Here is a 12,086-nt window from a genome sequence, read left to right as displayed (position 1 = left end):
GGTCTGTGCTTTCAGAAGGCATTTAACAAGTTACTATCATTTCCCAGACTCACCAGGGTAGCACTGACTTTCAAATGAATTAAAATTTTCTTTAGAAAAACAAATCTCAGGCCTCCCACAGCTATTGGAAAGGAAGAGTAAAGCAAGGTTTGAGGCAGATCTAGCCAAACTCCTTTCTTTGGGGAATAAAGGGATTGTTTTCAGATTTCGGTAACCATATATGTTTTTACATCACATCCCAAGGCAATCCCTGAAAGACAAGTATGGGTGAAGTGTGGATTTTCTACTGTTAAAGAACAAAACAAATTTGACAAAGATAGTTCAATTTAGTAAGCCTACTTTTGAATAAATGGACTGGCACAACAACAGTCTGGAAGAAAATAAAAATCTTATGTCATATGCAAAAATTAATTCCAGACAGACTAAAGACTTAAAATTAAAAAATCTTCCTAGAATATCTAAGAAAATGCATATACAATCCAGGAGTCACTTTCTCAGCCAAGAGTGAAAACACAGGAAAAAGAGACTTGTCTAAATAAAAAATTTAAGCTCTTGAAGGGATATATATAATATAAACAAAGTCAACATATTCAGTAAATGTAAATAAAATATATCTCTATAATACACAAACGGCATCTAGAAATTGCCAGGAATAAATATACAATAGAAAAACCAGTAAAAATTATTTCAATTTGCAGAAGAGTACCTCTAAGTGATAAACAGATACATAAAAAGGGCACACAAATCACTAATGGTCAGAAAATTGCAACTTAACATAGCAAAGATCTTATTTTGTATCCATTAGGCTGGAAAATACTGCTTGTACACTTCGTATCTAATGGTTGTCACAGATTTGGAGAGATGGTATTCTCATACATCAATAATGGAAATGAGTATTGTTTTTTCAGACAGCATTTCAGCAATTTCTATTAAATCAGTTCCACTTATGCGAACTGGGTTTTGATATTGGGACAGAGAATTCCCAGGTGGCTCAGTGATATAGAATCCACCTGGCAATGCAGGTGGGTCAGCAAGACCCCTGGAGGAGGAAATGGCAACCCACTCCAGTATTCTTGCCTGGGAAATCCCATGGACAGAAGAGCCTGGAGGGCCTCATTACAGTCCACGAGGTCGCAAAGAGTCAGTCAGACACAACTGAAGTGACTTACCATGCATGCACTGGGATAGAACACCTACTTTCCCTAAATTGTTTCTTCTAAAAAGATTTCATTTTCGTCCTTGCATGTGAGATTAAGAGAATCAGGAAGACAAAGTCATCAAAGATGTTTCAGGGGACAAGTAAAAAGTATGTGATAGAAACCACAGAATTTTATAGAAATAATGAACAAATGAGTGACATTACATCCATGGAGGTTTAGTGAAGTATAATTAACAGAGGCCAATAACTAGAAATAAGTTGGACATCAATCAACAGAAGAATGAGTAGATCTGCACCACGGAATATTATGCAGCTGTTAAAAAGGAATGAATTTATTTTATACCAGATGGTTTAGAAAGATTCTCAAGAGTGACATAAACAGGAAGCCAAGTAGTATGTAAAAATAAAGAAGTATTAATAGATGTAATACAATTCCATTTTCACAAAGCAAGGACAGACTCCTATTTCAGTATATGTCTTTGTATCAAGGTTGGTTGGATCTGTGGGTGTAGAACCCATGGATACTATGGCCAGTTTACTATACAGACTTCAGCATCGGTGGATTTTGGTAACTGTAGGAGTTCTGGAATCAATTTCCCAAAGATACTAAGGGTGGACTACATATCTAATGTCAATGCAGGATTATATGAGTAGGGAGGAAATATGAAGCAAACTCTTGGATTATTAAAGTGGATTGTGTGGGTAGACAGGATTGGATTGGAGGCATGAGGGTTGACATGAAGGGAGAAAAAAAAGTGGTAGCTAAAATTCCTCATTTCTCTGAAATTATAAGAGTGTGGGAGAGAGGAGAATAGGGGATGCATGAAAGGACAATCACGGTTATCTCAGGGTGGTGGGACCTCAGATAACCTTAAGTTTTAACATATTTCCATGTATTCAAATTCTTAATATTGAATACATGATGTTTATAATTGGGAGAAATGAAATTCTATTTCATTGTGACAATTTAAAAAATTAGATAGACTGTAAATGATGTTTATAACTTAGTTCATATATTTCCCTTCTTCCTTCCCTGTCTAGTCTTCATTTACTAGCATGAAACTCCTCTGACATCGATTGTACTCAAACTGTGAACAACCTGCTCAGATTGAAATCTTCCCAACTGAGTCAAGAAGAGAGCAGACTGGAGGGAGGGCAAGAACAATTTCAGAATTCCCTGATCCTCTGTGAAGTTGGCTTGAGGCTTCTTCTCTGATGCTAAAAGATTCTCTTAAAGTCATCTTGTACTGTGCTTTCAGCAACTGCCACCTCAACCTTCTGATAAAGGCAACTATTTATAGAGTTCTCAGGTGTCAAGCTGGCAACAGAAAATATTTTTGATTCCCCCATCAATCACTGCCTATACACAGAGAGAATTAAACCCAGCTTGCCTCCTCTTATCTCTGGCTCCCTTCTTAACCATTACACTGACGTCGACACTTGCACAGATATTCAGCAGAGGAAATGAAATGACATTCAAACTATCACATTTGCTTCCCTCCTGGTCTTGAAGTTATCTGTGAATCTCTAGCATTTATTCTCCTGCATTCACACTCAAGATTCTAAGCTTCAACAGACTCTCAAGTTGCTGAAACCTAACTCTTACAAAAAGAGAGACTAGGAAATGGAACAGAAACTCTAACTGCCCTAAATGCAGCACTTCAGGGTTCATTATAGATTACACTCAAAAATAATGACATTTTCATACACATGTCCATTCATTCTTAGTTTTTAAAATCAAACAGTGGTGAACTTAGTTTGTTAGCTTAGTTTTAGGCAATGCACAGGAATTTGTCAGTGACGTACCAATGAGGAACTATCCATGACTTAAACTTAAATAGTGCACAATTGTAATTGCTAACACACAGTATGGTTTTTACCAAGATTTTCATGAGATTATTGACTGACCACAATGCAATACGGAACATAACATTTAAATCCAATATCCAACTTGATAGAGAGAAGTAAATTAATCATAATTATTCAATTTCAGAAACAGGTAATGCCTATTTATGAACGTTAACCAGAGAAAAATGGAACAGAAGTTTATAAAGTGATTAAACCCCCATGAAGCCTAGAGATTATTATAAACATCCTACAAAAAAAAAAAAAAAAACAAGAATAAAGGACACTAGGATTTCATTTTTATTCAGGAGCTTTGGAAGAAAAAAAAAACTCTACCAAAAACAACTGAACAAATAACTTATAAAATTCACAATATGAAGCAATCATTGAGTTTATTCTAGTAGCCTTCAAAGTGATGCAAATTAGAAAAAGTACCAATTTTTAGATCATCCAAATTAGCAAAGACTGAAAAAAAACTCTGATATTCAGTGATGCAGACTGATATTCATTAACTGCTAATGGTGCAAACTTTCCTGGCTACAATTAGCAATACACATCAACAACGTAAAAAAAAAAAAGAAAAATTTTAATCCCACTTCCAGGAACCTCAAATAATGAATGATGTATAAAACAGACAAATTTATGTATAAAGATAGCCTCAAAAAAATGACATTCAAAACTAAATGTCTAGTAAGTAGAAAATGGTCAAATAAATAATGGTTAATCGGTAACAACAGAATAGCATTCAGTCATGACAATTTTATTTTCAAAGAAGATTAATAATGAAAGAAAATGCTCATGATATAATGTAAAATTTTAAGTTTTATATACAGTTTGGGCTTCCCTGGTGGCTCAGACAGTAAAGAATCTGCCTGCAATGCAGGGGACCCAGGTTTGCTCCCTGGGATGGGAAGATCCCCTGGAGAAGGGAATGGCAACCCACTCCAGTATTCTTGCCTGGAGAATCCCATGGACAGAGGAACCAGGAAGGCTACAGTGCATAGGGTCACAAAGAATTGGACATGACTGAAGGAATAACACTTTCACTTTCATATACAGTTTAGGGCTTCCTGGGTGGCTCAGTGGTAAACAATCCTCCCACCAAGGCAAGAGTCGAAGGAGACTCAAGTTCCATTCATGGGTCAGGAAGATCCCCTGGAGGATGAAATGCCAACCCACTCGAGTATTCTTGCTGGGAAATCCCATGGACAGAGGAGCCTGACAGGCTATACAATCCATGGGGTTGCAAAGGGTCAGACATGACTTAGCAACCAAGCACATATACAGTTTAGTCTCACTTTATATACATTCTCCATGTACGTGGCATGCCTGCATAATAGGAAAATGTTAATAATGGTTACGTAACAATTATATAACCTCTTGAATTAACATTGATATTCACTTCTGTCATTTTCTGTCTATGTTTCCCTATAGTAAAAACTCTCTATAATAATGATATTGGGGGTGATGGTGGGGTATAGTAAGTATGTTTTTAAAAAAGAAAAAAACAACCACTAAGCCTCTCTGGTAAAATAAACAGTTTTAAAACTAGGACAACTATCCCCATTGTGTGCATCAGGTCAAGGGCAAAATCTGAAAAGCAGGCAAACTAAAAAAGAATGCAAGAGTGCCTTCTAACAACGTCTTAAGAGTATACAACTTTTCATGCTTACTGAAAAAGTACTTCCACCTCTAATAAAGAGCCGCTTTACGGTTTTAGCTCAAGGATGAAGAGAGAAAAGTTGGGGCAAGAAGTGCCTACTCTCTTAACCGCAGAAGAACCCAAACAATGAAATGTCTAGGAACTGGGGCCCAAGGCATGACTGCTTTAGTAAGTTCTGGGTAGAAGGAAGAAAAAAAAGAAAGAAAAGGAAAGGCATCAAGGCAAAAATCTAAAAGGCAGAGGCTGATGGGTAACTCCCAATATTCAATAACCCCCTTTCCTGCACTGTGCCCAACTAAGATTCCACTTGCCTTCCTGTCCACATAGGAGTGTGTAAGTCCTGACCAATGAGATGTGAGTGCAAGGCAGTGCAGGATCGATGGTGAGACATACCCTTGGGCCCTTCCTTCTATCTGGGATGTAGACATGATGGCTAGAGCTCCAGCGAGAACCATGAACTGAAAACGGCCTGCTGAGGATGACAGAGCAGAAAGCCATGAGAAGCCTAGGTTCTTGTCATTCTGCCCTGTCATTCTGGGCCATGTTTCTTCAGACTCTTGTTATTTGAAAAAGAAAGAAATCTCCATGTTGGATAAGCCATTATTGCTATTATTTGGGGGGGGGGGGGGGGTCCTGTTACATACAGTTAAAATTAACCTAAAGTGATGTACCTGGCCATGATAAGCTTCTGGAAATTTTTCTCTTGATCTTGTCTACTCTCCGTGGCTCCCTTCCTCTTAACGGACCAAAGAGTGGACCAAAATAAACAGGAAAAAATAAAAGTAAAATATCTTAATAAAGCTTTATGTTATTTTTAAGTAATCTGAACCTTCATGAGCTCTCTCTTTTAGGCATAACTAATTAAGTTGTTTTTAACTTGGATGTGGTGTTTCATTGATTTTATGAGTCAGTGATCCAAGGTAAAAATGGATTCCTCATTACTTTATATGTTAACCTGAAACAAAGTGAAGATTTCATAAGATAAACTATGGAGGATCAGGAATGACAATGAAATAGATATTAGGTCTTTGATTCTAGCCATCCCTTACTTGCCCACTCAAAGAAGAGAGAGGCATCTGCATGGATTAATGTCCTGGAGTTATTCAAGTGAATTTCCTCTGGCACTTCATTAACCTTTTTTTGAATGGATGACAAAGTCTCTTACAACCAGTGCTTCCTAATTACCTACAAGATAACAGATATGTTTAAAAATAGCAAAGTAAATATTTACCCTTTTCCAGTTACTTTTAGATATCTGAATCTAGTTTCCTGCTAGAAGGAAAATACTGTCAATTTGAAGTAATTATCAAGGGCAAAGTTTCATTTCTAACATCTTAACATCTATTACTGAGAAAACTATCACCTTGGGAAAACAAAAAAAACTGACCAAGGAAATTTTTCTTTACTGAATGGAAAAAAACAACAGAACACAGCCTATTATTCAAAAATCTTCACAAGGATACACACATAAGCACTACTCACAATTCTATTCCTCTCTAAGCTATAATCAGACCTAATCATAACTTACTGTACATGTTAAATATTAACCTAAATAACAACTTCATAACTATAAGACTTCACATTGCATTTTAAATTCAATAACTTGATATTCATTAAACAACCATTAAGCCATCAAAGCTCAAGTGGTATTTAAATATTTATTTCAAAGTAGGTTTAAGAATTAGCAGAATCGATTAAAATGACTTGCCTTATAAAGTAATTCATCTACAGGGCTAGAAAAGGGCTCAGGAAAAACTGGGTTTTCCTCCTCCTCCTACCACTATGTAATACTCCTGCAATGGCATAAAAGGAAACTCACTGTCTGGGATTAAGAGACTATGGTTTCAAGTCAATCTTGGGGCTATTCTAGGAAGACAACAACTGTACCAAATTAGCAGTAGTAGTTTTGCAACACTACTTAAACCAAGTGGCTTGCTTTGCTTGGAAGTAAAACTTCTAAGAGCTTCTGATGCTCTGAGAAGATGAAACAATGGATAGTTAAATGGTGAGCTGGCTATCCAATCAGGTTCTTGCTTATCATAAGAGTTGACTAGCTCCAAAGATGTATGGCATTCTAGGTGCTACAAGGCTAAAAATTAAATGACATACTACATGTAATATGTGAAGAAGGCATCTGAATTTCAGAATGAAAGAACTAGTAAGAAAGCAAAAAGAAAAAAAAAAGGCCTTTAAAAAATGAGTTTTAATTGCTAGAAATAATTTAAAGATGGATAACTAATGAACCTAAGAATCATTATTTCATCATGATCTTACCAGTCTCTACTTTTCCTACTGCTAATTGTAGGACCTATCACCTTAGTGTGTGTGTCTCAACTGAAACAAAAGTGAAATTCTGTCAGACTTGCAGAGGCCATAGACAGCTTTAGTAATCTATTTTGGGCCTTAAAAATTTTAACACTGAGATTTATTCATTCATTTATTCAATTCTTACTGAATGCCTCCTACATACCAGGAAGTGTGCTAGGAGCTGGGAAATCATGATAATTTATTAAATTTTTTATACTTTTAATGAAATGTGGGTAAATGTTTTTATGAAACTGGGAATAGGGGTGGAGGTTTGAGATGTGGGGAAACAACTTCATGTGGAAATGTCATCTAAAGAAGAATTAATCCCATGAGATTTAAAAAATATTTTAGCAAGCATTTTATATTTTATCAAGTATGACAAAATAATACATAAAGAGTTATTTTTCAAGTTGCATATAATAGCTGGTTTTCTTAAGATTGATAGTCCTGCTAAAGACAAGAAGGAGTTTATGAGTCTTCCTAGAACTGCAGCTTTGTTAGTGAAAAGACAGATACCTCAGGAATCTCAGACAAAAATAAATGAGTTTACAAGCTGGTCGACTAAAACTTGCTATTTCAATAAGGAAGCCAAATGAGGTAAAGAGACTAAAATACTTTCTTTAAACTATGATACAGTCAATCACAATGATCAAACCAGGTTTCCTTTTACAGATGAACTGAGCATCTCAAGATTTTTTTTCTCGTCACGTGGATACTCCCTTAAGACTTTCAAAATTGACATCTTATTTGAAAAGCAAGAGCGTTTAAAATAAGGAGCCACGTCCAAATCTCATCTTACGAGTCTAAATGTTGATAACCATCCACTGTCCTACACAAGATCCTGTTATGCATGGCCAACTCTAATACATGATAACTAGAGGAAAATGACAGTATATAAAAGAATATTCAAGAGACTTTCTTCAAAACCTACCTTGTGTATAACATACTAGGCATTTCTTTCCTGCTAACAGTTATTCAACTACAGATCCTCAGAAAATCATCTTCAATCCAATAAAAGCATTGATGAGTGGCCACTAAAAATTTCAAAGATAACACTTGAATCTAGAAACACCTGTGACACTTTCAAACAGCCACGTGGAGCCTCACAGCCATCTGAGTGGCCACAGTTGTTTCTGCTCCATCAGCCCTCCAGGCACTTAAACGGTAGAGTTAAGAAAAGGAGCTCAGTTCATTTCAGTTGCTCAGTCGTGTCCGACTCTTTGCGACCCTGTGAATCGCAGCACGCCAGGCCTCCCTGTCCATCACCAACTCCCGGAGTTCACTCAGACTCACGTCCATCGAGTCAGTGATGCCATCCAGCCATCTCATCCTCTGTCGTCCCCTTCTCCTGCCCCCAATCCTTCCCAGCATCAGAGTCTTTTCCAATGAGTCAACTCTTCACATGAGGTGGCCAAAGTACTGGAGCTTCAGCTTTAGCATCATTCCTTCCAAAGAATACCTAGGACTGATCTCCTTCAGAATGGACTGGTTGGATCTCCTTGCAGTCCAAGGGACTCTCAAGAGTCTTCTCCAACACCACAGTTCAAAAGCATCAATTCTTCGGCGCTCAGCTTTCTTCACAGTCCAACTCTCACATCCATACATGACCACCGGAAAAACCATAGCCTTGACTAGACGGACCTTAGTCGGCAAAGTAATGTCTTTGCTTTTGAATATACTATCTAGGTTGGTCATAACTTTTCTTCCAAGGAGTAAGCGTCTTTTAATTTCATGGCTGCAGTCACCATCTGCAGTGATTGTGGAGCCCCCCAAAATAAAGTCTGACACTGTTTTTACTGTTTCCCCATCTATTTGCCATGAAGTGATGGGACCAGATGCCATGATCTTCGTTTTCTGAATGTTGAGCTTTAAGCCAATTTTTTCACTCTCCTCTTTCACTTTCATCAAGAGGCTTTTTAGTTCCTCTTCACTTTCTGCCATAAGGGTGGTGTCATCTGCACATCTGAGGTTATTGATATTTCTCCTGGCAATCTTGATTCCAGCTTGTGTTTCTTCCAGTCCAGCATTTCTCAAGATGTACTCTGCACAGAAGTTAAATAAGCAGGGTGACAACATACAGCCTTGACGTACTCCTTTTCCTATCTGGAACCAGTCTGTTGTTCCATGTCCAGTTCTAACTGTTGCTTCCTGACCTGCATACAGATTTCTCAAGAGGCAGGTTAGGTGGTCTGGTATTCCCATCTCTTTCAGAATTTTCCACAGTTTATTGTGATCCACACAGTCAAAGGCTTTGGCATAGTCAATAAAGCAGAAAGCTCAGCAGAAAGCAAATACCAAAGCCCCCAGCATACCACACACCTGGGGCTTGGAATCAACTCTGTTTCCTCCACACAGTGAGGAGAGAGAAACTGCAGCTATCCACCCAATGCAGCTGCCTCCAACGCCTACCATCTTTATTTCTCTCTCCCTGGCAGTTCATGCAGCCTTGGTCTTCTTTCTTTCAGCAAGCAGGACCATACACTCATTTTTCCTGCTGTAGACAAGCATTCTTTGAACTAGGGTATGTATCTGAAGCAAAGCCAACACTTCCCAAGGGGTTCATCATCACAACTATGTGCTGTGCTTGGTCGCTCAGTTATGTCTAACTCTTTGCAATCCCATGGACTATAGCCCACCAGGCTCCTCAGTCCATGGGATTCTCCAGGCAAGTATACTGGAGTGGGTTGCCATGCCCTTCTCCAGGGGATCTTCCCAACCCAGAGATCGAACCCAGGTCTTCTTCATTACACGTGGATTCTTTACCGTCTGAGTCACCAGGGAAGTGAGTCAATTTCCAAGTCCCCAACTTTCAAATATTCTCCTGTCTAAAAACTGATCTGCCTGAAACTATAACTGTGATGGAAGAACATCCCTCCCAGGATGAATGGCAGCTGTCCTTCATTACCTCCCCCTCCCAAAGGTCCTTCTCCCACTTTACAAAAGCAGTTCCTCTGCATCAACTTTCACCAGATCTTTCTAATCTGCATTACCCCAGGTGTAAAGATCCCAGGGCACAGGGCGACTAACAAAAGAACAAATGAAAATGCTGATCCCTGCTGAGGAGTGCAAGTCTCCAGCATTTGAGTATCTCCTTTCCTAACACAGGTAATTTCCACTTCTTTGTTTTAAACAACCTGAAATATTTCAATAAAAAGGGCCTGTGGCCAAATGAAATACGAAATACTAGTTTTTGATTTATATTCTTTTTTTTTTTTTGGTACAGAAAGTAAGGCAGTGATCAATAAGACACTGCTTTGGGAAAGATCTCTGGTGTTCTCTTCATTTACTACAAGTAATAAACCCTTCCTTCTAACAGAAAAAAAAAACAAAGAAACAAAAAACTATATTCCATTGGAGTAAAATTCTGTAGGAGAAAGGAAATGGAAATATGAATTTAAGGAGAAAAAAGGAAAGACGTAAAAAGTTTAACTGTTAAGAACTTATTCATGAATTTCAAAAATGAATAACGTTGAGAATCAAATATGAAGTGAAGTGAAAGTCACTCAGTCGTGTCCGACTCTTTGCAACTCAAATTCTCCAGGCCAGAATACTGGAGTGGGTAGCCTTTCTCTTCCCCAGGAGATCTTCCCAACCCAGAGATTGAACTCAGGTCTCCCGCATTGCAGATGGATTTGGTGGCTCAGAGGGTAAAGCGTTTGCCTGCATTGCGCGAGACCCGGATTTGATCCCGGGATTGGGAAGATCCCCTGGAAAAGGAAATGGCAACCCACTCTGGTACTCTTACCTGGAAAATCCCATGGAAGGAGGAGCCGGGTAGGCTACAGTCCATTGGGTCGCAAAGAGTCAAACATGACTGAGTGACTTCACTTTCTTTACCAGCTGAGCCACAAGGGAAGCCCAAGAACACTGAAGTGGGTAGCCTATGCCTTCTGCAGGAGATCTTCCCGACCCAGGAATCAAACCAGGGTCTCCCGCATTACAGGCGGATTCTTTACCAACTGAAGTGAAGTGAAGTCGCTCAGTCGTGTCCGACTCTTTGCGACTCCGTGGACTGTAGCCTGCCAGGCTCCTCTGTCCATGGGCTTCTCCAGGCAAGAATACTGGAGTGGGTTACCATTTCCTTCTCCAGGGGATCTCCCCAACCCGGGGATCGAACCCGGGTCTCCCGCATTGGAGGCGGACGCTTTAACCTCTGAGCCACCAGGGAAGCCCGTTACCAACTGAGCTATAAGAGAAGTTATGAGGGAATCAAATATAGATTCTACTAGAGTTTTTTAAACAACGCAATAACTTGAAAAGTCAATGTTGACAGTATGATGAAAGATATCCTCTACAACTATTTAAACTGTACAACTATATAAAACTATTAAACTAAGATGAAAAGTTTTAGCAATTAATTTAGAAATGTGTTTAGAGTACAGGCTTTTACAGAATCTTTCAGGCGCTGTAAGAGCAAAAAAGTTGAAAGAGCACGGCTGGGGAACAACTCTTCAGAGCACTTCCAAGAAAAAATACTGAAGAGACAGAGGAAAAAGAACGATTTCCCCACCTACCTACCCCTCAGTGTGGATGGGCTGATGATGGGTGAGGATCAGTATTCTCTCCACCCTGTCGGTCATAAAAACATTTGTTGAACCTGGTTCTACAGCCAACAGTTTCCAAGACTGATGATGAGGTTAAATATCTGATTTTAACTGTGTTGCAGAATGGGGTTAGATTCTGGCTGAAGAGATGTGTTTCTTGAGGAGAACCTCTAGAGTACTTTTCTTTTGGTCTCCAGAACGACTCATGAGGCCATACTGTGGTGGTGGTGGTGGTGTAGTCGCTAAGTCGTGTCCGACTCTAGGGATCCCACAGACTATAGCCCGCCAGGCTCCTCTGTCCATGGGATTTCCCAGGCAAAAAAGACTCACTAATTTTGTATTTATCTTAAATAATGACAAATTTCACTACTGCGGGTGGAATAGTGACTGTGTCTGGCAATTCATGAGTGACATGCAGGAGGCAAAGAACTGGAAAGCTCTTACCGTGTAGTTAGTATGTTAAGTATGGCAAACGCCCTAAAGAGTGCTCTCAACAGGCATGCCTACATACCCTAGACCCTCAGACTCTACTTTTTGCCTTCTTTCTCTGATTCTTTACTTTCTTCTC

General features: G+C 38.9%; 1 protein-coding gene and 1 non-coding gene across 2 annotated transcripts in view; both read right to left on the bottom strand.

The window, feature by feature from the left end:
• GAREM1 (GRB2 associated regulator of MAPK1 subtype 1) overlaps positions 1-12,086 on the bottom strand; it is a 232,280-nt gene that overhangs the window by 217,039 nt on the left and 3,155 nt on the right. The gene's annotated exons all lie outside the window — the stretch shown is intronic.
• TRNAW-CCA (transfer RNA tryptophan (anticodon CCA)) lies at positions 11,070-11,142 on the bottom strand. Its single transcript has one exon. It is a non-coding gene; the product is annotated as a tRNA-Trp (tRNA).

This window comes from Capricornis sumatraensis, chromosome 21, assembly GCF_032405125.1.
Source record: "Capricornis sumatraensis isolate serow.1 chromosome 21, serow.2, whole genome shotgun sequence".
In the NCBI taxonomy this organism is placed as follows: Eukaryota; Metazoa; Chordata; class Mammalia; order Artiodactyla; family Bovidae; genus Capricornis; species Capricornis sumatraensis.
The sequence above is the reverse complement of the archived record's forward strand: the minus strand, read 5'-3'. Positions and strand labels throughout refer to the sequence as shown.